The sequence below is a fragment of the Engystomops pustulosus genome, chromosome 3, assembly GCF_040894005.1.
Source record: "Engystomops pustulosus chromosome 3, aEngPut4.maternal, whole genome shotgun sequence".
In the NCBI taxonomy this organism is placed as follows: domain Eukaryota; kingdom Metazoa; phylum Chordata; class Amphibia; order Anura; family Leptodactylidae; genus Engystomops; species Engystomops pustulosus.
Genome location: NC_092413.1, coordinates 122,727,465 through 122,753,103, shown reverse-complemented (window position 1 = coordinate 122,753,103; position 25,639 = coordinate 122,727,465). Strand labels below are relative to the sequence as shown.

The 25,639-nt window shown below is 39.6% G+C and overlaps 1 protein-coding gene across 1 annotated transcript in view; it reads right to left on the bottom strand.

Annotated features, from left to right (window-relative positions):
• Positions 1-25,639, bottom strand: part of RNGTT (RNA guanylyltransferase and 5'-phosphatase) — a 289,029-nt gene that overhangs the window by 139,571 nt on the left and 123,819 nt on the right. The window lies entirely within an intron of this gene.

Here is a 25,639-nt window from a genome sequence, read left to right as displayed (position 1 = left end):
ATATAATGCAAATACAGTATATAAAACACAAAAACACACAAAAAATTTACATATTTGGTATCACCGGGTCCGTATTAATCTGTACAATAAATCTAAATCAATATTGAACCCGCTCAGTGAACGACGAAAAAAAAAACTACGAAAAACTTCCCGTAATATACAATTTTTCTTCAAACACCATCACAAAAAATGTTCTAAAAAGTGAAAAAAAACTATGTTCCTTAATATGATACGACTGAAAAGAACAACTCTTTTCGCAAAAAATAAGCCCTCAACCAGGTCTGACAACAGAAAAATACAGAAGTTATGGCCCTAAAAAATTGTCAATAGTAAAAACAATGCGATATTCTCCAATATTGGTTTTGCTCAGGAAAATTGAGCAAAGATAAGAAAAACTATATAAATGAGGCATCACCGCAATTGTAGTGAACCAGAGAATAAAGATAAAATATTATTTTTATGTTACGGTGAGCGGGGGAAAAAAATGCTAACAATCCAAAATAAAAATTGATGATTTTGTGTGTGTCCCCCTTGAAATAGTTAATAAAATCTCAAGAATAAGCTATAGACCCCCAAAATGAATTATCTATACATTGTATCTCATCCCGTAAAAAATAAGCCCTCATATGTTTGCATTACCCAAAAAAAAAAAAATGTATAGGTAGTACAATGTGACAATACAAATCTGCTGTGAATGGCGCCTCCATTCATTCTATACTCGGCCGTGCGCTCGGGAGGAATTGGGCATCAAACGTTGCAGTGCGTTTCATCATTTAATTTATTCTGAAACTGTCAGTCTGGCCTAAATGAATGTATTTTCCAAAAAAATTCCATAGTTTCTAAATCGCAGGTCCATATTTTTTTAACCCATGTGAAACACTTACAGGGTTAAGAGACTTAATAGAAGTTGTTTTACATACATTGAGGGGTGAAGTTTCTATAGTGGGGTCATTTATGGGGTGTTACTATTATTTAGGCCTTTCAAAGTCACTTGGAAGCTGAGTTTTCCCTCAAAATGTGAGTTTTGGCAATTTTCATGAAAATAAGAAAAATCGCACCTAAAGTTCTGCGCTTCATAACATCCTAGAAAAATGACCGGAAGCATAAAATATCATCCCAACATAAAGCAGACATTCCGTAAATGTTAATTATCAAGCTTTTTGGGTAGTTTTACATCTTGTCTGGAAACCAGAACATTTCAAACCTGGAAAATGAAAAATTTTTACAAACTTTTGCCAAATTTTCACTTTTTTTCATAACGAATCGCAAAACTTATCACTTAAATTTTATAACTAACATGAAGTACAATGTGTCACGAGAAAACATTCTCAAAATCACCCGGATATGTTAAAGCATTCCGAAGTTATAACCAATTATCGTGAGACATGTCAGATTTGAAAAATCGAGTCTGGTCATTGAGCTGAAAACTAGTGTCGGTGATAAGGGGTTAAGGACATTCTCATTGCTATCATTTTGAAAACTGTACAACCTTTGGATCATTATTTTTTTCCAATTTTTATTGGAGGCAAAATGACAAAGGGTCGATTTGAACATTTGGACGCTATTTTCCATTTAAACTTGTAAAACTTTCTTAATTTTTTTTCACTATTATTTCAAGCCCCCTAGGGGGTTTGATCACTTATACAATATACAGAAATACTATTGTATTGTGAATATACTGCTCCTGTATTACAGTCCAGCACCCTGCAATCCTGAGAAGAAAGGGGTGGGTGAAATGCCATCGAAAATGGCGTCACTATTCGGTTCCAGTTAACTGCCGCAATCAATGCCAGAATTTTACACAGATGACACCTGCCGTGTATGATGAGAGATCAGTCCATGGGCACTCTCCATACACCCCTTCACAAGCAGTCGATGTAGATGTAAGTTTGAATGATAACCTCTGGCAATGGGGGGCATTTATCATACCTAATACATCAGTTTTCTGGCACACAGCCAGGAATCCCAACATTTTACCTTCCCTACACTTTTGAAATGTGGAAGTGATGAGGCAGATAATGGTGCAGTCTATGGCTTAAAGGGAACCTGCCATTAGAAATTTTCCTAATAAACCACTACCAGTGTATTGTCAAACAGTTGAACAGCTTCTAGATCAGTGGTTCTCAACCTTTCTAATACTGTGACCCCGCAATACAGTTCCTCATGCTGTGGTGACCCCAAACCATGCAACTCACCGTAAAAACACAGTAAAATTGCTGCTCCGATGGCTTTAGGCGACCCCCGGTTTTGGCCGTTCGACCCCCGCTGGGGTCCCGACCCACAGGTTGAGAACCACTGTTCTAGATCATGTTTCTCTCATGCTTCAGTGTGAAAACATCATCCAGAAAATGAAGTGAGATGCAAGTTACATGTATAAAGTCAGGGAAGCTAGAGTTTCCCTTCTTATGCACTGGACTTCAGATCAATGATTTCCCTGGACGCAGGACCATCAATAAAAGTGAAGAGGGCATTCTAAGGCAGGGAAAGTTTCACTACAGTGTTAAACTCTCAAACTCCTTAACTTAATAAAACCAATTTACATCTCAATTCAAAGTTGATTTACTGGATGATGCAACCACACCAAGCCATGAAAGAAACGTCATCTAGAAGCTGCTCAGGTGCTTGACAACAAACTGCTAATGGTTTATTAGGACAATTTTTGACAGTTTCCCTTTAAACCAGGCAGGACCTGATGTAGATTTTATTTGGGTCCATCTTATTTAGTTTGTGCACTGCAATTACTCAGAATCCGGAAACCTCTTTAATTCGGGCATGTCCTGAGCTGCCAGTGGAATATTAAGAATGGAGCATGACATGATAGTGAAAGTATATTTCCTTCAATGATTTTGGATTCCGAATATATAATTTTTCTTTCTTGGGGATAAGCATAACCTACTGAGGTCAAAGCCAGCAGCTCTGGAATGCATTAGGCCAGTATTGGGGTCATGCATAAAATCCCATTGGGACACAAATTACTTCATTCTAATTATACTATAAAATGTATACATGGGGTCCCCTACTTAAGAACACCCGACTTACAGATGACCCCTTGTTACAAACGGTCCTCTGTAATCTACCATACTTTAGCCTTAGGCTACAATAAACAGCTATAACAGTTATTACAGGTGTCTGTAGTTAAGCTTTATGGTTAATCCTGGTTCTTATAACAACCCAACATTTTTATAATCCAATTGTCAAGGAGACCAAAAAAAATTTGGTTGGAGTTACAATTATAAAGTATACAGTTCCGACTTACAGACAAATTCAACTTAAGAACAAACCTATCTTGTACGTAACCCGGGGACTGCCTATTTATTGAATCTCAGTGAGCAAAGAATTATTAAAAGCTGAAACTGCTGGTCTACTACTCCAGCGATACGGATCTGCCATTATAGCAGAATACATGTAATCAACAGTAAACAGCACAAACCTATACCACACTTAGCAAAGTAGTATGGAAGAGTTAATGAATGTTGGAGAGTGTAGTTATCAAGAAATTCCTCCACTAATCTGATGCTGTTACCCTTTAACTTACGTTGCATGAGTCCTGCTACCAATTGGACACACGGAATCAAGCATCCATTTTTAAGCTTAGCCAAAAGTTATTTACATTTAATGTTCAATAGATATGCCCCCTGAAATAGGAAAGTGAGCACATAAAAGCAAAGAGGACAGTAAACATACTTTTTGCTTGGATGGTCTCTTTCTAATGAGCCACCCCTTTTTATGGGGATGGGGGGACCTATCTTTTGAACAGTGGAACAACAGGTTTTGATCAACCAATTAGATATAGACCACCAAAATTAACCATCTAGTACTTTTCAATTATTACAGCTGAGGCTAAATAAAAAAAATGTAGTGGCCGATAATTATGTATGGTAGCAATGAACCAATTCAACTACACTTGTCTGATATAACAGAAGACCAAAAATCAATGTATGGAAATTCACAACAGAGTGATACAAATCAGGAATACAAGTCCAACCCAGTGGTATGATAGTGTGATGTGAGGTGGGGGAGGGGGGGTAGGGCAGAGGGGCAAGAACAAAAATCAAAATGTTGGCTAAAAGACAGATTTATTAAATTAAAAAAGTTTTAATATAAAATTGTAACTTTATGTGAGATTCAGATGCAAAGCTGCAGCACAATAATTGTTCCACGGTATACACTGCCGATTAAGTATATTCCCTTGTCAAGCATAGCAAGTGGAACAACTTAATCTTGGATATCATTATTAAAAATCATTAGCGCAGAATATTTAATTCTTTCATTTACAGTTTCAAGAATTATGTATACACTAGATGAAACATTTCCTTTAAAACCATCAATCAGGTCTTCATTGTACATCTCTACATAGTAGTCTTCCCGATGACATTAATACAGTGATTGTTGTAAATCTAACTAAGAGCCATCAACTGCATTAAGAGGAAAGAGCCATTCTACAGACGTAGAAAGGTGGTCCTTTGCTGCAAAAGTTACTGTTCGTAACTCTTCCAAATGTCTTAGTAAATTCAAGAAGAACCTGGACAACAGATGATAGTTATTATTGTCAATAGACTCTGGAGTCAGGAAGGATTTTTTTAAATTTTTAAATAAAAGAGGACTTGTCACCTATAAAAAAAAAAAAGGAACTAGGAGCTACTACTAAAGTAAGCAGCTCCTAGTGCTACAACAGATGTAGCAGTGTTACACGTATTCATGAGAGGGCGGGACTAGAAAGCATCAAGCCTGGCAGTCACCGCCAGCCTATGGAGTGCAGCGCCTCGGACCGCCCCCTCATGAATGCGCAAGAATGCTTTGAGCGAGGTTTGGTGTTCCTATTGTACAGTTCGGCGGTGTCTGCTAGAGTCATCAGAGTCATCTGTTGTAGCACTAGGAGTTGCTTACTTTAGTAAGGAGCTCCTAGTACTTTTTATATGGGTGACAGGTCCGCCATGTGGATCACAACAAGCTATAACACGCTGCTACACTGATAGAGATATCAGTCCCAGTATGTGAACATTTTAAACCTGTCTTCTGTCAGGGAGGAGGAGCTGGAGAAGAAGAGGGTGTGTGTTATGATGATCCTATAGGTACACGTTGTGATCTCTCAATCCTGTAGACACATTCCACTAATATTTACTTAACACTGCATCTGCACTGTGTTGACATACATATGTTATATGATTGTGATGCAAATGGGATGTACATGCGATGTTACAGAAAATGCAGTTGAGTCGTGATGTAAAAATAACTGATGGGGATGCAAATGCAATGTAAACTCAACCACAATGTAAATGTAATATTAGCGCCAATGCTAACACAATCGTTATAAATCCACAATGTAAACACAATAAACACAAATTCTATGTAAAGTTCGCAAAAGTGAGATGTAAGCATGATGAGAGAACATATTAGATGTATCAGCAATGTCAACAAAAACACAATGAAACTGTAATGCAAATGTGATGTGAAGAAAGTTACTGAAAATGAGATGTAAACTTTAAATGTAATGGGAATATAGACGCAATGCAAGCTCAAATGATATGCAGACAAAAACACAATGCACCCCCCCCCCCAGCTAAAACCTTGGCTATAAGATAATGGAATTAACACCTATCCACTATGCCAAATTCTTCCTTGCCCCTACTCCTCCGTGTGTGATCTGTCCCATGAATAGAAAAGTTTAATTGAAGCATATGCGTGTGTGTATTCTAGGTCTATAGACAGGTGTTTTAGATTATGAATAACCGTACTTCAAAGCCACCCTCGTCATAACTCAGATTTCAATTTCTTGGGAACAAATCTTTGATCAGCAACCTCCAATATTCCTAGTGTGCCAAGCGCCATAGATTTCGGACTCACGGAGACAACAAAATAGGTATTCCGCAATTGGCTAAATATTTCTAAGTGGTATTTGGCATTGCTAGATTTGTTCATTCATTTGCTGGAAAATGTGCAGGGCATATCTTCTTCTCAGGAGACCCCTGGAAGAAGAGATGACATACGTGGGAAATATTTCACAAACCTCACTCAGGGTCTGGTTCAAGGAGATGCAACTAGGCTCTGCAGAGCTGCCCAGGAATTTGTCAGTTCTCCTACAGGGATCTCTTTGCCAATCTAATTAGTAAGAGGTTTTTTTTACTTTATTTTATCCCTATTTATTTTACAGTCTTATCCATGTTTCTTTATTACATACTTTTTGTAACCTATAAGCATTGTGGCTTTTGCACATTAAACTGTCCTTTAACCCCTTCACGCTCCGTGGCGGATATATCCGCCACGGAGCGCAGTGACTTAGCGCTCAGTGGCGGATATATCCGCCACGGCGCTTATGCCGGCTCGGCTCTGGATCAGAGCCGAACCGGCATGGGGAAACACGGGGTGCCGGCTGTAACTAATAGCCGGCACCCCAGTGTAACACCCGCGATCGGAGTCGGCTCCGATCGCGGGTGTGTAACCCGTTAAATGCCGCGGTCAGCACGACCGCGGCATCTAACATGTCTCTGGGGTGTCTTTCCCCCACGATCGGCCCCCCCGAACCGTTTTCGGGGGGCGCCGATCGTTGCTATAGTAGCTCTGGGGTCCGATCTGGACCCCAGAGTTACCTGCAGGCACTGCCAGTAAGATGGCGTCTGTGACGTCATCTTACTGGCATAGTGCCAGCCTATGCAAGTGCATAGGCTGACACTGATAATACTCTGCAATACATGATTATTGCAGAGTATTATCATGAACAAGCAATCAGATGATTGCTTGGTCATTTCCCATGGTGGAAAAAGTTAAAAAGTTAAAAAAAAAATGTTATTCAATAAAAAATAAAGTAATAAATCAATAAAAATGCCCATAAGCCCCATAACATATAAAGAGACATATAACCCCAAAAAAGTCTAAATCATAACAAAAACCCCACATATATAGTATCACCGCGTCCGTAACAACCCGTAGAATACAAGTAAATCATTATTGAACCCCCACGATAAACGCCGTAAAAAAAAACTGCTATAAACCTTCCAAAAATTATGATTTTTAGCTATTCAATCCCACAAAAAATGCTATAAAATGTGATCAAAAAACCATGTGTACTCCGACATGATACTGGTGCAAAGTACAACATGTCCCGCAAAAAATAAGCCATCAACCAGCTCCGTAGCCAAAAAAGTAACAATGTTATGCCACTTGGAAGACGGCAATACATAAATGATAGATTTTTCCCCACATTAGGGTTTTGTTTGACAAATTTAGTAAAACGTAAGAAAATATATTCATGTCTGGTATCCCCGTAATCGTATCGACCCATAGAATGAAGATAATATGATTATTAGTCTATACGGTGAACACCAAAAAAAAAAGTAGTAAAAAATCCAGTACAGAATTGATGCTTTTCTACTCCTGCCCTCAAAAAAAAGTTCCTAAATTTTCAACAATAGGTGATACTAACCCCAAAATGGTAACAATGGAAAAAGCATCTCATCGCGCAAAAAAAATGGCATCACATGGCCCAAATAACGAAAAAGCGAAAATTTTATAGCCTTCAAAAGGGGCCAATGAGGAAACTAAAATCCTGGCAGCTGCAGGGTGCTCCTTCCCTTCTGCGCCTCGCTGTGCCCCCATAACACAAGTAATGGCCACATGTGGGGGGTCTTTGTACTCAGGAGAAATTGTAGAACAAATTGTATGGTGGGTTTTCTCTTTTTATATTTTGGAAATGTGTAAATTTTAGTGCTAAATGAACGTATAAGGGAACAATTTGACCATTCTAAATTTCACCTCCATTTTGATTCAATTACTATGAAGATCTCAAGGGGTTAACAATCTTCGTAAAAGCTGTTTCTGATAGCTTGAGGGGTGCAGATTTGAAAATGGGTTGGTTATATTGGGGGTTTTGATGCTAAATATGTAAAATTTCATTCAAAACTGTATTTATCCCCAAAATAGTCAATTCTGAAAATCCGGAAAAGCGATATTCTTTTTGTAAGCCGCGTGACGTCAAAATAAATTATCCAGACATTTCAGAAATTATGAAAATGTAAAGTAGACAAATGGGAAATGTTATTCAGCAACTTATTTAGGTGGTAAATCTATCTGCCTGAAAACGCAATGATTTTGAATTTCGAAAATGGCAAATTTTTCAAAAAATTTATCATATTTGCTTTTTTTTTGTAAGTAAACGCAAAACTTATCAGCCAAAATTTACCACTAAAATGAAGTACAACATGTGGGGAAAAAACAATCTCAAAATCGTTTTGATACGTAACAGTGTTCAAAAGTTATAACCATATAAAGCGACGCAGGTCAGAATCCAAAAAATCGGGCTGAGCCTTAAGCTACAAAATGGCTGCGTCCTTAAGGGGTTAATAAGTTATCCTTGTGGCTCTTTCTGTCCCATATCTTCGGTGAGGTGAATTACTGCTAAGCTGGGTTTCCCTGTGAGTGTCTTCATGCTAGCAGTTAGCTATAAGCAGTGTGTGTCCAGGTGAACTGTACAGTACCTATGGGGTGTGTTTCTAGGTGTATGTATGCGGTCCTGGTGTAGGCATCCAGTTTGCCCATAAGTAAAGGGTGATGGCAGCTACGAAGTGGAAGGAATGAGCATGTGACTGTATGGGGTGCAGAGTGGCTCTGCAGTAGCATTCCATTTGACACATAAGTGGTAGGGGGTATATAGTGTGGTTGTGCCTCGCTGGGCTGTGTGTGTGTGTGTGTGTGGTGTGTAGGGTCAGGGAATCGTATGAGTGTGGTTCCCCTAACAGAATTGGGTGCTAGAGGATTAGAATTTAGCATAAAGACGCAATCTTGCGTAGGTGGCCAGGGATTTAGATGCTAAATTTGAGGCTCTCTAGCACTGGTGGACCCCGTGACTTAACTATAGAGTGGGGGTTCATCATACCATGTATACGTCATGTTTGTACAGATGAATTGTAAATACGGGGCTCAGTCAGAATCAGTCAGACCATCCAGCAGCACGCCCCCCTAATTTGTGTTGCACAGAAGCCAGCGCAGCTGTGCCACAAAAGGGTTGCGTGCGACACAATAGCAGCACAGAGTCTTCCTAAATACCTGTGCAAGCTGTTTTAGCCATGAAAAGTATTAAAGTTCTTGGAGGGGTCCACCATAAAATGGCCATTTTTGCATATGACCTGCTAATCTACGTAACCCAACCTCACATCTCCCTACGTTTAATTCTGACAGAATTTAAATCTTTTTCTGATTCACCCAACTTTAGAGTCAATCTTCATAAATCTGAAATTCTAAATGTTAACTTACAGAGTGACTGAATTGCAACTTAACTTTCCTTTCAAGTCGGCCCTCATGTCCATCATGTATCTAGGAATACAAGTTCCTACAGACACTTCCATTCTCTTCTCTCTCAACTACAAACCACTTTTACTAACAATAGAGAAAGACCTTCACTCCTGGAAGCGGCTCCCATTCTCCTGGTTCGAGAGGATCAGTGTAGGTAAAATGGACATATTGCCCACATTGCTCTATGCATTTCAAACAATCCCTCTTAGTCTACCATCATCCATTTTTGCTAAAATTCTCTCTTTGGACCAGGGAAGGGTGGGACTGACATTATGCTATATCACAAGACATCACTTTTGTCCTGCATGGTGGACACAGCCCTGGGTTCGTCCTCCAGGTTCTGAGTGGCCCTAGAAGCCTCTTTGAACCAAACTCCCCTACCGGCTATTAAGTGGCTGCTGATTAATATACAAAGGAGATTCTCCACTTCGCACTCCCCTTTATAGGACACTGGTGTTTAATTTGGGATAGGTTGTGGAAGAGGCATGACTTAACATTACCAGAGCCGCTGTCTCTATTTTTTTTTTTATTTTTTTTTTTTTAAATTCTTTATTGAACATTTATGTATAATCATAACAGGTCCACATAGATTTAAAACTACACATTATAAAAGGATGCCACGCCTACACAGAGTATTCTTCTCATGAAATTCTATTAACCCCTTAACGACTTGGCCTTTTTTAGTTTTTTCACTTCCATTTTTCACTCCCCACCTTCAAAAATCTATAACTTTTTTATTTTTCCACATAAAGAGCTCTGTTATGGCTTATTTTCTGGGTAACAAATTGCACTTCGTAGTGACTGTATTTAATATTCCATGGCGTGTACTGGGAAGCGGGAAAAAAATTCCAAATGCAGTGAAAATGGTGAAAACACACATTTGCGACGTTTTCTTGTGGGCTTGGATTTTACAGCTTTCACTGTGCGCCCCAAATGACATGTCTACTTTATTCTTTGGGTTGTTGTGATTACGTGGATACCAAATTTGTATAGGTTTTATAATGTTTTCATACATTTAAAAAAATGAAAACCTCCTGTACAAAATATATATTTTTTTATTTTGCCATCTTCTGGCGGCAATAACTTTTTCATACTTTGGTGTACGGAGCTGTGGGTGGTGTCATTTTTGCGACTTTTGATGGAGTTTTCATTCCTATCATTTTTAGGACTGTGCGACCTTTTGATCACTTTTTATAAATTTTTTAATATTTTCCAAAATGGCAAAAAAACGTTATTATATTTTGATAGATCGGACATTTTCGGACGCGGTGATACCTAATGTGTTTATGATTTTTACTGTTTATTAATATCAGTTCTAGGGAAAGGGGAGTGATTTGAATTTTTAGGTTTTTTTATTATAATTTTTTTTTTAAACTTTTTTTTTTAGTTTTACTTTTACTATTTTTCAGACTCCCTAGGGTACTTTAACCCTAGGTTGTCTGATCGATCCTACCATATACTGCCATACTGCAATATGGCAGTATATGGGGATTTTACTCCTCATTCATTACAATGTGCTATCAGCTATAAATGTGTTAAAACGAGACAGCTTCGGGCCTTCGTGAGACCTGAAGCTGTCATGGCAACAGATCACCGCTCCCCGTGAGCCTCCGGCAGCATTGCCGGCGTCGATCGCCGTGAAAGCACCGGTGTTACCGGTAAGCCTTTGCTGCAATATGCAGCAAAGACTTACCGGCTATGGAGAGGGCTCGGCCCGCGAGCCCTCTCCATGCCCCGGGACCCGGCGCGCGCCGTAGGCTTATCCAATAATCTTATTAAATCACATAATTGAAATATCCCACCCCTTTCCCCAATCCCTCCTCCTGCTGGAAGTGTTAGGGAGCCAAAAAAAAAAAACATCTATGCCTTCCATTGGTCCCATATACCGTTCAGCCTCCCTCCTCCTCTATATCGTTTTTCAAATGCACATTCATATGCTCTGATGCGATCTACTGTATTTTCCCAATCCTTTACTGCTGGAGCTTTAACATCTTTCCAGTGTTTAATCAAAACCGCCCTTGCCAGAAACAGAACCTTCAGGAGCAGATCTTGTTTTGATTTCGTTCCTATCTCATCTGGGATTAAGCCCAATAAACCCAAAGTTACAGTACACGGAAGAGAACAATTGACCCAAGCCTCTATTAATTCAAAAATCTTTTCCCAATATTCCCCAATATCTGGGCAATCCCAAAGAACATGGAGAGCATCTGCATTAACATTATTGCATCTAAAACACTTAGAATTATCTCTTATCCCTATCTTATACATTAACAGTGGTGAAAAATAAGTTCTATACAGAATGTTCCGTTGTATACATCTATGATTCAAGTTGATCGTGCTCCTAACCACATTTTTATATATTTCTCCCCATTGTTCAGTAGTGATCACACCAACCTGGTATATCCATTTACTTTGACTAATGTGCCCACTTTCAATGTGATTTCGTAAAAAATGATATACTCTCGCTAAATTTTTTGGACGAACCCCCTGTTCTAATATACTTGTGAAAATATTACTCCCATCTTGCTTCAATCTTACAATATTTTTTTCCTTTCTATACGCGTGAAAAAAATTGCCGCTGTCTCCGTTACTATTAGATCCTAGATTCCCGTTGAAGGGTCTACAACCACAGCTTTTTGGAATATGAGACCCATGTATACTCCAAATTTGCCATGCTTTGGATGGACGTGACTTCCACACTCTAGGAGACTATTTTCTGGAGGGAATGAAGGGAAGCAAGTGGTTCATGGCTACTAAACTTAAAGGCTTTATCCAATCTTTGGGCCATGTTTTGGGACATTTAACTGCAACCTTACCCCCCTAGAACACTTATTATTGACAAGTTCTGTTCCCTGACATTTAAGCTCCATGATCAACGGTTGGCTGCTAGGAGATAGGACAAAGAAATCTGATGTTCCTTGCTGTAGGGTTTGGGAGAATTAGCTTTTCTCCCTGAAGAGTGGGATACAGCTTTTAACCTGACACACAAACTCTCTCTGTCTACTTAGATAAAGGAAACAAACTTTAAGATAATCTCTAGGTGGTACCAAACCCCTGTAAAGTTACACAAGATGTTTCTCAATACTTCAGATATCTGCTGGAGATGTAAGGTGGAGAGGGGATCCATGGTACACATATGGTGGTGTTGCCCTGGAATTATGGGAAGCAGCGTTTGCCCTGTACCACAAACTTTTGGTCTGCTGATGTGCCAGCCAGAACGGAGGTTGCTCTACTGTCCACGTTTCCTGGATCTCTCTCCTTGATAAAAAAAAAAAAAAAAAAGGATTCTTGAAGCACTGCATTACGGCTATGAGACAAATTATTCCTAGGCTGTGGAAATCCACAACAGGCCCTACCAGGGCTCAGTGGGTTGAGGCACTAAATATAATGAGGATGAAGAAGATGGAAAGGGTTAAGGGTAAAGACCCGAAGAATAAAGCTCTGAACTGAAAGTGAAGCATCTGACCTTGACGAGACGTTACTGCAAATCTGAGAAACTGCTGGAATGATTCTGGGACATGGTAGTAAGCGTCTTTTGAAACTATGGTCCACATGGGAGCACCCAGGAAAATTAGTGGAGTACTTGACTTCATGGACTCCATTTTGAAACGTTTGTAGGTAATGTTCTTGTTTAGCTGCCTGAGGTTTATTATTAACTGGAAGGTCCCATTTGGCTTCTTCACAATAAAAATTGGTAAAAAAACAAACAATTTTCCTTTAGACTGGTCCTGGGTGTCGCTAGGGCCGCAAAAGGAATGAGTCTTTGGGATTCCTCTTTGTCTTTCTTATCTTGAATGTCCAATTTAGGCGTTCTGTCCCATATCTAAGTCTCTTTGGGGTCAAAAAGAGGTCCATTTCTAAATTCTTTAGAAACATTAGCTCTATTTTCCAGGCTATTCAATTCTGCCTGAATATTAACCCTTGAGAGTCTGGTTAATTCGAAAAACACTTTTCTTTTTTCTCTAAGACCCCCAAACAGTTCCTCTTGGATTAATTCAGGTTCCACAATATCCTCTACATTTAACGTATGTCTAACTGCTCTTAATAGGTTATCAAGCTCATCATTAGACGATGCTCATCAGCTACCACAGAGTCTTCTTCCAGCAAGTCTTTCCAAAAGCAGGAGTGAGTCGCTAAATCATTCAATCATAAGTCATAAAGTTCTTCAGAAGGTTTAAAGTGTAACCTTCATTTCAAAAAACTTTTGATATGTTGTAGGGCTGGTCAGTTTAAGCCCTTTTGCAATTAGATTAGTTACCCGAATCTTGCTCCTTCTTCTTGTATTCTGCAGACTTCCCCTAGATGGTAGTGACTGCTCATATATCTGTTACTATGGACATTCCGTCTTCATAAAGAAGACTACGGGCAGGAGACACGCCCCCCTCCCCCTGCAGTCAGCTGATTACCTCATGGCTCAGTGCCCCAGCAGTCATGTGCAGGGAGAAGCCCTGAATAATGTAGTAACCAAGCACCTTCATCTTCTCTCTCCTCAGCTTTCCCTACACTTATACACACATAACCCACACTGACTGAAAATGCAGCCCCTCCTCCCCCCATCACCTCACACAAGTAAGTGGCAGGAGACAAGTCTCCAAGTCTGCAAGCTGTGCCCTCCTGTGCTGTGCTGGAGTGTTACTTAGGCAGGTAGATAGACATGGGTTGATATGATATAGATAAAATATACATAGATAAATATGAGATACATAGATAGGAGATAGCTAGAAAAATATGAGAGAGATAGATAAATGGATACTAGATAGATAGCTAGCTATGGTGTCATTGGTCAGCAGCAGGCGCTTGTGATGAGGTGACAGGAGGCAGGCTCCGCCCCTCCATCTTGCTGATTATAGTTTTTTGAGAGCTGGAAACCCTGGTTTCCATGGGCCAAAAAAGGTACTAAACGAGGACCGAGAGGGAAAATACTTTGAGGAATGATTCCCTGGGACACCTGGAGCAGAATTATGTATTTTAGTTTTTTTTTTTGCTCAGAATGACGGTTACACTTTAAATCTCTAGGCCACCAGTTCAGGATCATGATATTGTGTAGCCCTTTGAAAAGCAGACAAAACGCATCTGTCAGCCATTTTCAATTCATTTAGCACGGACAATTTTTCTTACTTAAGTACTTTAGATAAACATTCATTACATAATGCTTTAAGATACGTTTCAGGTAATTTCACGTTATACATGATACAACATCTGGATTTAGACAAAGCTTTCTCTTTTGGCTTTTCATCATAAGGTAGAGAGAAGATTAGTGACTCTTGGTAGTTGTAGGGCACACAAATAAATATCATATAGTGGTAGCATTACTCATGACACTCAGGGTCGGGGAGGGGGGGGGGGCGATACCAGTGTTTTCCGCACCTACCAAAGTTCAAGGTGCAACATCCAAAAACTTTCATGGGGGACGTTATGGAAAACCAACATTTTCTTTTATGTGAATTCCCACCAAAATGGCTCCCACCAAATGGCTCTTCTACAAGACGAGTGTTAATTTCACTGGTTCTACAATTTATAGGGAGAAATGTAATGTAACTTAATTGCTGCAATTCTGGAACTGGATAAGTTGCACATTTCGTCTGCTTGGTTCTGTAATTTCTGGCTGTAATAAATAGAATCAAATACTTTCTATTTGGCCTCATATAATCCACTTATGTAGTACTGCATACATGAAAAAAAACTAGGAAACTTGTGAAAGTATAGCTCATTTACCATCTACACTGTATATCTTGCATAAATCTCCTTGTGATTCTACCATAAATTAACAAAGAATAAAAGATACATACACAAAACTAATTTTTTACAGTATATTATACCAACAAAATACATTTTTTTATTTACAGAAAGCTGCCTTTTTTTTTAATGTAGCACTAGTTTCCTTTACCATTTGCATATTGCTCATGCAAATTTTTCAGCAAAAAGTCCTGATAAAAATTATTTTCCTAAAATTCCTGTGTATTCACTGAGCATGCAAACCTGCTTGTTTAGGCCTCCATTGCTTATAAAGAACATTGTAGAATACACTTGCAAAAGGGTTGTGGGGCTCCTTCTTCAAATCCAAAAGGTAGAGGACTCAAAAGTCAAACCTCCACCCAATGCCCAGTTAAAACCCCATACAAATCAAGTAGAATAGAATATCGAATGTAACCTGCCAAATACATTTGTGAAGGTAAAAGGTTGTGAAGGTTTTTTATCCATTGTGACTGAAAGCTTGAATTTGGAATTACAGAGTGCAATTTATTTTTCAAACTATATATCAGTGATGGCAAACTTTTTAGACGCTGAGCGCCCAAACTACAACCAAAACCCACATATTTTTTGCAAAGTGCCGATACGACAATTTAAGCAGTTACTTATAACTCCCTGCTCTGTCACGTTTAAATTGTATAGGCACCTGAGGACACCAATACGTTAGAAAGAAGGAGAAGAAGTTTGGATTATCATTGTAGTTTCCTTCTAGGGTTCTGGGATTATCATTGTAGCTTCCTTCTAGGGTTCTGGGACTGAAGAGGCCTTGAGTCCTGTCTAGCGAACTCTGCGCTGGGGTGATGGCGCAGGTGCCCATAGAGAGGGCTCTGAGTGCCACCTCTGCTATATATCCTAGTAGGTTCACCAAGAGCGACTAGAGCATTTACTGGTTTGCAGACAAGTCTTCCAGATTTTGAAATGCATAATAAACACACTCAGCGATTATGTGAGTGCACGCCACATGTTTACCAGTCTTTACACTTACTGCCTTTTCCTACATGCTTAAGAGGCAGATAAACAACATCTTGCCCATCAGTTTATAGCACCGTCTAGATACCCTGCTGCTTGCATATTTCTCAAACACCATTTGCTTAAAAATGTTATTTTAGGCTTGGAAGAAGGAGCTTCCCGAATACAAAATTGCCTCATAAGAAAAAAACACTTTACAAAAATGTTTTGCTGTAAACTACTTCTCCTCTTTTGTGTGATAAAATTACAGAGGAAGAACACTTCACAGCAGAAATGCTCAGCAGGGATATGTCTTACAAGATGGTTATTGCAAGCGGTATATCAGTAGCTGAGGTCATTTCTGTAAAAACAAGAAAAGAACAACTAATACTAATGCTAGTAAGTAGCCACATTTACATGCATCGACTCCAAGTTCTAGACCATGTCATCAACACTCAGAAATAAAACTGCTAGAGATGATAAATCAAACTAGCAATTCTTCAACCACTTAGAATATTGATTATTATTGTATGAAAATCCATACATTGACCTTAAGTGTATAATCACCAATTAAACTGGCTATCATACTATGTGGATATGTCATATTGTAATTTATCATTACCAAAACTGTAACAATAAGTGGGCAATGGATTTTATTTTAAGTACTATAAGGGAAAGTTCATTTTCATTTATTCAATGCATCCAAAAAAATAGGATTTCACAAGCAACAGCAGCCCCAGGGGTTACGAAAAAGATAGGTTATGTAGGTTTGTTCTTAAGCTGACTTTGTATGGGAGGCAGAAAGGGTACCATATATATTAGAGTATAAGTCAAGTTTTTCAACATAAAAAAATGTGCTGAATAACCTCACCACGGCTTATACTGGGGGAAAAAAAAACCCCAGTGAAATCACCTTCCGGCGCCCCCCGCAGATCCTCTTCTATACAGCGATGTTCCGGCACCGGCTCCGTGTCCCAGTGCGGACACAGAGTCGCTGTATAGAAGAGGACCTGCCGATGAGGAGGGGGGGGGGGGGGCTTCGGAAGGTGAGTACACGGTTTGCTTTTTTCATATAGGCATTATATTGGGGGCAGGCGCTGGCAGGCTATATACTACAGGGGAGCTGGCAGGCTACATACTACAGGGGGCTGGCAGGCTACGATGAAAACGCCTCGTTCCAAAGGGATTCAATTTTTGTCTTGGCCAAAACTTTGTCACCAATGATTTTAAAGAGGTTTTCTATTGAGTTTAGATCAGGACGCCCATTTTCATAGTTTCACACTTGCATTCACTCTACCATGTAGCTCTATGAGAACTCCTGATGCAGAAAACATTTCCCAAAATATGATACTTCCTCCACCACCTTCTTTACACATTTTGGTTCAATCTTTCTGCAGTTTTTCAACTAATATAGAGCTTCCCATCAGATTCAAATTAAATCAACTTGCTTTCATCACTAAAATGTGGACCACTTCTCCTCTGTCCACACAACCTAATTCTCAGCCAAAGGAATCGAGGATTTTGATTCTTTCTGCTAATAGACAAATTGGTGACTGCAGAATGGCCTTTAGTCCAAATACTCTTAAACATTGTATGATGGGCCAGATACTTATCCTGCTCAGTGCTGAACTGGCAAGCAGTTTAAGCTGCAACATGGAAAATATTACCCACGGAGATTCTCTGAATTATCCTATCCTCTTTTCATTTGTCTTTTGAGAGCGACCAGCCTGCTTGGAGGACTTGAATGAATTTATGATGTTGTAAAGATGCTACTTTCTAGAAATTACTTGGAAGGACCAACTTTTCTTGCTGTGACTGATAGGGTCACCCCTATTAACCTGCTGCCAGAGGGTTTAAGTCACTTTGGAAGGAACCCCATTTTTGCAAAGTCAGTGAAAACTGGAAAGTTGGGCTGACAGGTAACTAGGGTTTGGCAGAAATTACCACCACGTCAAATATTAACACCAAATTTACATTTTTATTCTGTGCTTTATATTACCGTATTTTTCGGCCTATAAGGCGCACCTCTGATAAATGCCTGCTAAGACATCTAGGTTCATATATAAGCCGCACTGGAGTATAAGGCGCAGGATCAAATGCAGTACCTAAAAATGACCAGCAGGTGGCAGACCTGTGCACAGTTCAAGCCAGCTACACTTCCCGGGAAACTTGTCTTCAGCGTGTCAGAGAGCTCCGATCTCAGAAGTATGGCTGCTGGGGGTTAATGCAGGGTGATGCAGCAGGGGTTAAGCCGTCTCCCTCTGCCCCTTCTCCTTCCCTCCTCAGGCAGGGTGTTATTCCTGTGGGGTTTCCTGTGGCTCCTTCTCTTTCCCCTGTTACAGGGCTGTCAGGTATGGGGGATTGTTTACTGATGATGATGATGATGATTGCCTCATGGTCGGCACTATGGCAGCTACGGTCTCTCCGTGCTAGGGGAGGGCAGGATGGGCACAATGTTAGTTGTGGTGCCAGGGCACTTCAGGAGCCAGGGACCCTGTATACTGTGTGGGAAGGTGCAGGAAATTTCTGGGGATGGAGCTATTAAACACTGTTAAATGTACAGTACATCTTGTCTGTAGTACATTTCTGTATAAGTTCATATATAAGGCGCACTGGCCTATAAGGCGCACCTTTGATTTCTGAGAAAATTAAAGGATTTTTGGTGCACCTTATAGGCCGAAAAATACGGTATATACAATTTATGAAATAAGCTTAAAATATTATTTAACTCATGTGAGGATATATTCAATGACTACACAATGACCTTGATTTTTACATTTAGGAAATTGTGTGTTTACTAATTTTGATCTCCAGTGTATATTAACAGCTTAGAGGGGACCTGTAATCAAGATTTCACATTTACGTGTCGTTCTGCCAGCAAACTGCATTGAGTCACAGACTCATCGATATCCTTCCTCCCTCATGCAAACATGTGCTAACCCTGTGCTGCATGCACATCTATGTCAGCTCAGATCTGCATAAGGGCAGCAGTGTTTAGATAAGGATGAGGACTTTACTGTCGGAGAGTCAGGCATGCTTTCATAAACTTTTAAAAAAGTGTATGGATCCACAAATGTTAATTTTAAAACCAGGTTGGGAATTAGTATTAGACAAGCTGTGGGAACATGTCATTGGGTAAAAAAAAAGTGAAATCCTTATGATCGGTTCGCTTTAAAGCAAAAAAAAAAAAATGACACATTTTGCCATTATTATATGCAATACTGATTAAAAGAATCACGCTAAAATTTAATTACAATTAAAGTTCAAGAAAAAGTGAGTAGACACTCATTTCCATGCAGTCCAGTCTCCTGTCTGCTCTATTCTTTATATCCATTTCTGTTCTTTAACTTACTATGTTTTTCCCTCACTGCGTTGTTAGCAATCCCATGATGCCTTGGCACAGCGTTACATGGCCTGCAAAAGAAATTTTCATTTCTACCTGCTGGGAGGATAGTATGATAAATCCTAGAAAATATAACTTCACATACAAGAAGGCTGAGCTGTAATCTTCTACATTATAAGTGTTTAATAGGAGTGTGTCATCATCAGCAATTACTAAATAAGCAGTTAGTGATCCCCTGTGGCGAGTCTGTGTTGTAACCATCCATGCAATTTAATCAACCTGGAAACCTCCTGCCTGAGATGGATACCCCCTTAAGACAACAGAAAGTCATGTCATTCTTGGGGGTTAAAAAGAATTCCACAAAGTGTTCAGTTCAGGATTCTCAGAGGTCACATAAAAAGCTGGGCAATATATCGGGAAAACAGGGTCACATAGAAACATTTTTTTTTTTTTTAAATTGGACTGCTATTCTAGCAAACAAAAATGAACATTTAATATACACAGAGGCAGTTTATTTTTTTATTTTATTTCTAATGACTAAAAATTAAGTTGGAAATGCCAAATCAGACAGTAGGTCAAGCTGGGTTTATAACATAACTAGTTGTATCCCAGCATTTCCTGGGATAGTTAGCTTTAACAAAATAGAATGGGTTAACAAAAAAATATTTTATAGGTATCTATCTGTATCTGACAGTCTCTGTGTGTGTGACTCTCTCGGACAGTCTGTCTCTTGAGAGATTTATCAGAAGTGTCTGAGAGCAGAACTGTTCTAGTTGTCAATGGCAACGAATCAGAGCTCAACTCTCATTTTCCGATAATTATTTTTTCCTATAATTTCTGATAAATCACCCCCTCCAATCTTAGCTCACATATAAGATGTATTAAACTCATTGTCTATAGTAATCAATTAAAACTCAGAGCTCATATTAATGCCCTGTGGCAAAACAGCAGCAGCAGACAATGGCTCCTGTATATGGTGGTTAAGAAGTGGAGTTTGGAAAGTGTGGAGTGAACATTACGTCTCAAAACCTAATCTATGACATTCCCTGAGTCACAGAGAGCAACAGCAAAATTTGGTGATTGTAAACGGTACGGCGTAGATTCCTTTAGGGGGTATACATATGTACATTAGGATTGCACCGATACCAGAATTTTGAGTGAGGTACGATACCCAGATACCCAAAAATATTGCTATACTCGATACCGATGCAATACTTTCAAGAAAAGAAAAAAGTATTAACTAAATTTTTAGGGTGCGGTCCCATGGGGCATTTACACTGTGTTTAGAAATGCAATGCAAAAGTCTGGAGGCGGGGCTCAGTCTGATCGCATTTCCTTTGAAACACGTGATCAGTAATGGTCAACTAGTGATTTGCCAGGAGAAGCTTTAGTGCTTTATGACAGTGTAGTATATGTATTTTAAAGGTTGTCCTGATAATGTTAATATAAAACCGTATACCAAATAAAATCCCTAAATCCCTTCCTCATCCAATCCCTTCCCTTCCTTGGTTGAACTTGATGGACATGTGTCTTTTTTTCAACCGTATAAACTATGATACTATGAAATAGTATAATTTAGGGATTTTTTTTTTTTTAAATGCTTTTATATAAAAACGTTTTTGACATCCGCATGCTATCCTTTTTTTGTGGATGGCAAACGAACCCACTGTTTCACATGTCCATTTTTTTAAAGATTTGCATAAAGTGAGAAAAAAATTCCAGCATGCTGACCGAAAACATCCATAGAAGTCAATGGATCCGCAAAAAATTGGATGGCACATGCATGACATCCATATGCAGTGTGTTTTTGTTTTGTTTTGTTTTTTTTCTAAAAATGTTGCTAGGCAACCAACTGAGCAGGGCAAGAAGTAAATTAGAAACTCATCAGTTCTCTTTGAAAATGTAAAAAAAAAAAACGGATACAATATGACCACTTATTTTTTGTCTTTTAGTCATTACATACACACACACACTCAGCTTTATATATTACATTTGTAGCAGTTCTTTATGAGTTGTACCAAGCATTCAATAGTTGACAGATGGTTTTGAAGCAACGTGCATGTTTCATGTGTACCTGTTTTAATGACTCTGAGAAAGAAAAATGCTGTGGTGGCCTTGAGAAAGATTTGAGGCAGGAAAAAAGTATGAATACAGGTCAAATGACGTTAAATAACCAAAGAATGCATTTAGAAAGCAGCATTACATTTCTGCTGTTATATTACCGCTATAAATTGGATTTGTTGTGTATCCTGTTCCAGTGTGAAAAGTTCAAGGTTTATGGGAGAAATAAAGGATAGTAGAAATTAGTTACACCAGTAGTTCATGAACTCTGTGGCATCTGGCATCCTATTAAAGATACAGGACCAAAAAATGATGGTGGTACTAGAGCTTATATGTAATCTATCATGAACATCTGTGATCAAATATGGATAATATTAAGTGTTGGGGGTAGCTAGTGCTTTTTTTTTTAATGATCTTATATGATATCACAATTAAACACATAATCAGAACAACAATTGCTGTGAGCTTATTGATAAGTATCTCCGAGACATTTATGTGCCAGAACATTTGTTTAATTAGGTTCTTTAATGGATTTCTTGCTTCCTGGTTGACTATGGCTTATTGCTTTTCACTCCTTTTATTTTAAAAGGACACAGTCGCCAGTTTTTATACCTTCCCCCTTCAGGTAGGGAATTAAATATCCTTACTAGAGTTTTCTCTTTTATGTTAAGGGGAACCTGTAACCACATTTTTCATAAATACAGCTAGTGGCAGGTTCCCATGGAGCCCTATTTACAAAAACCCTTCTTTCAACTAAAAATTGATTCACTCAGATCCCCTTATAACCAACTTTATCATTTTACCTGGCATCCAAGAATATCTATAGCGAGTCGAGGAAGGGTGCGTCCTCCTCGGGTTAACATCATCATAGGTCCTTTAGCCGCTTAGCATTAGAAAACTGTACCCCATAAATATATATATATATAAACTCACCGGCCACTTTTACACCTGTACACCTGTCCAACTGCTCGTTAACACTTAATTTCTCATCAGCCAATCACATGGCGGCAACTCAGTGCATTTAGGCATGTAGACATGGTCAAGACAATCTCCTGCAGTTCAAACTGGGCATCAGTATGGGGAAGAAAGGTGATTTGAGTGTCTTTGAACGTGGCATGGTTGTTGGTGCCAGAAGGGCTGGTCTGAGTATTTCAGAAACTTCTGATCTACTGGGATTTTCACGCACAACCATCTCTAGGGTTTACAGAGAATGGTCCGAAAAATAAAAAACATCCAGTGAGCGGCAGTTCTGTGGGCGGATATGCCTTGTTGATGCCAGAGGTCAGAGGAGAATGGGCAGACTGGTTTGAGCTGATAGAAAGGCAACAGTGACTCAAATCGCCATCTGTTACAACCAAGGTAGGCAGAAGAGCATCTCTGAACGCACAGTACGTCGAACTTTGAGGCAGATGGACTACAGCAGCAGAAGACCACACCGGGTGCCACTCCTTTCAGCTAAGAACAGGAAACGGAGGCTACAATTTGCACAAGCTCATCGAAATTGGACAGTAGAAGATTGGAAAAACGTTGCCTGGTCTGATGAGTCTTGATTTCTGCTGCGAAATTCGCATGGTAGGGTCAGAATTTGGCGTCAACAACATGAAAGCATGGATCCATCCTGCCTTGTATCAACGGTTCAGGCTGGTGGTGGTGGTGTCATGGTGTGGGGAATATTTTCTTGGCACTCTTTGGGCCTCTTGGTACCAATTGAGCATCATTGCAACACCACAGCCTACCTGAGTAGGCTGACCATGTCCATCCCTTTATGACCACAATGTACCCAACATCTGATGGCTACTTTCAGCAGGATAATGCGCCATGTCATAAAGCTGGAATCATCTCAGACTGGTTTCTTGAACATGACAATGAGTTCACTGTACTCAAATGGCCTCCACAGTCACCAGATCTCAATCCAATAGAGCATTGTTGGGATGTGGTGGAACGGGAGGTTCGCATCATGGATGTGCAGCCGACAAATCTGCGGCAACTGTGTGATGCCATCATGTCAATATGGACCAAAATCTCTGAGGAATGCTTCCAGCACCTTGTTGAATCTATGCCATGAAGAATTGAGGCAGTTCTGAAGGCAAAAGGGGGTCCAACCCGTTACTAGCATGGTGTACCTAATAAAGTGGCCGGTGAGTGTATATATATATCTTGTCATGGCTGCATAGAGGCATGGAGAGGAATAGAAGCCCATGCAGGCATGCTGTTGATTTCATTGACAAGATTAGCAAACTGCATATATCTGAAGAGGTTAAAGGACCTGTGATGCCAACCTGGTCATATGACATTATTGCCGAATGCTGACAATAGGGATGAGCTGTTGGATTCAGCCTGAGGAGGCTAAAGGACCTGTGATGTCAGCCAAAGGAGGCCACATCCGCCTCAACTCACTATAGATACCCCTGGATACCAGGTAATACTCTGAACTTGATTACATGCGGATCTGAGGTAACAATTTTTAGCTAAGAGAAGGATGTCAGGTAGTTACTAAGGCTCTATGGGAACCTGCCACTAGATGTATTTGTGCAAAATGTGGTGACAGGTTCCCTTTAAAACTTCCCCAATAAAAATCGGCTCCAAAATCATGTCCAGATAAGCTAAGAATCACTTTTTTGCCATAGAGTCACTTTTAGAGACTGGAAGAGGAGCATTAGTTCAGACCTCCATATCTAGGGCTTTAAAGTATTCAGATCCATGCTTTTGGCATCATATAAAAGATAAGAATCTTTGAAATCATATGATTCTTGTGGTTCTAGGTGTTGAAGCTCTATAATGCTTCCTTTCAAAGGCTGGCATCACCGTGCCCAGTCTTGCATGGTAACATCAGCTAATATCACTATATTATTAACTTCATATAGTTAGGGAGTGGTGGTAGACTCCCTTTAATGGTACATTCAGATGTCTGCAGGTAGCCACAAAAGACAACTAGCTCATGGCCCCCATAGATGTGCATTGTACACAGACACTGTGCGGTGAGCCCATTGGGGGAGATTTAAAAATCTGTCCACAATAGAATTATGCCATAGTTTGCACTAAAATACGGTTTGCTTTCTGGTTCTCCAATGACTAACTCGGCAAAAGGAGCTTGGCCTAAGAAGAAGAGGCGTGGTCTTGTACAAAAAAAAAAAAGGCTTTCTGGCATGTGCAAATAGCCAATCTGAAGTTTCAGGCAATGAAGTTGGCCATGTGAAAAGGCCCATAGTAGTTATAACAATGTCCTTTCCAGCCGTTTTCATCTTCCCTAGAAGCCGTTACATTAGACTACACACATGCCGCTATGTTGCCACTTCAGATGCAGATGTTTACAGCCCATCCAAACTAATGCTATTTAATAGGATGGTTATCTTGGATAACCTTCAATAATTTTGGATTGTAAAACAATATAAAGTAAAAATGAATAATGGGACTGGATGAGCACCAGGGGTGTAACAATCGCGGCCGTAAGGGCTGCAACCGTGACCGGGCTGCGGCCCAGGCCCCCTGTAGCGAATATGCGCTTACCAAATGGTTGATGTGGTGGCAGGAGAGGCAATATAAATGAGCCAATGGGTCTCGGCGGGTCGTCTGGACGAACCCTTCAGCTTCTGTGTGAGTGTCAATCACTTGCTGCATGCCGTGCTGCGTGTGTGATATGACGGTCAGCGTGTGCACGTAGGTTGGACCAAGCTGAAGAGAGGAAGGAAGGAGGAGGCCACGCAAGAGCCAGCTAAGTAAGTTCATTATTTTTTATTAAAAGCTCAGGCACTATTCGGGAAGCTGCGCCATCTATAATACGAGAAAATGTAGGGGAAGGGGCACTGCTTTTAATATTAAATGGGGTCAATTATATCTCTGATATTAATAATTATTGTCTCAATTAGGGGGTCATCGTTTCTGATTTTGAACAGGTGGGTGGCACGATCTCGATTGATGGCTGAAACTGTCTAATAATTGAGAATTGCTGTCAGTAATATTAATATGGGGGGGACTGGCTCAGCACTGTCTAATATTAATAATTAGGGGTAGTACTTTATTATTAATTAGAGGGCGCTGTATAGGTTTTATACAAGGGTATATTATATGAATTATGCGGATGTGTCACTTTATATGATATAATAAATTGCTAATATTAATCAATTGGTTGTTAGGATAAAAGACAGGGCAGCATTATGGTAGTTATATTCTTGTACATAGGGGCAGTATTATAGTAGTTATATTCTTTTACATAGGGGGTAGTATAGTAGTTACCATATATACTCGAGTATA